Here is a 536-nt window from a genome sequence, read left to right as displayed (position 1 = left end):
TACCTGAAAAATGTCCCTTTTCTCATAACTTTTTCCAAATAATTATAAGTAATTATTACTAAAATGAACCAACCATTAGTCTTTTATTGATTTAGTACCAAAGGCCTATGAATCTCTCTCTCTCTCTCTCACACACACACACACACCCATAATGAAGCTTCCACCACTAAGTCTACAGAAGCCACACAAACTACTATACTACTAAAATGAACCGACTACTAGGCCTTCCCAGATCTGGTCCCAAAGGCCTATGAATCTCTCTCATACTTACATGCACGTTCCTATAATGAAACTTATATCCATAGTCTACAGAAGTCCCATGACCTACTGTTCTAAAGTTAAAATGGCACTTCAGTGATATGTTAACAAAATACATAAATGCAGGATAGGTACTATGGTAACTGAACTAATGCAGATACTACTAGTATTTATTGTTAATTTAACTAAGATTACATTACAAAAGATATACATACATGGTTATTTCTGGGCTTTTGCTGGTTTTGAAAAACACCTAAAGTATTATGTATTCTAGTCCT

Source organism: Macrobrachium nipponense, chromosome 27, assembly GCF_015104395.2.
Source record: "Macrobrachium nipponense isolate FS-2020 chromosome 27, ASM1510439v2, whole genome shotgun sequence".
Taxonomy (NCBI): Eukaryota; Metazoa; Arthropoda; class Malacostraca; order Decapoda; family Palaemonidae; genus Macrobrachium; species Macrobrachium nipponense.
This window is presented reverse-complemented; position numbering follows the sequence as displayed.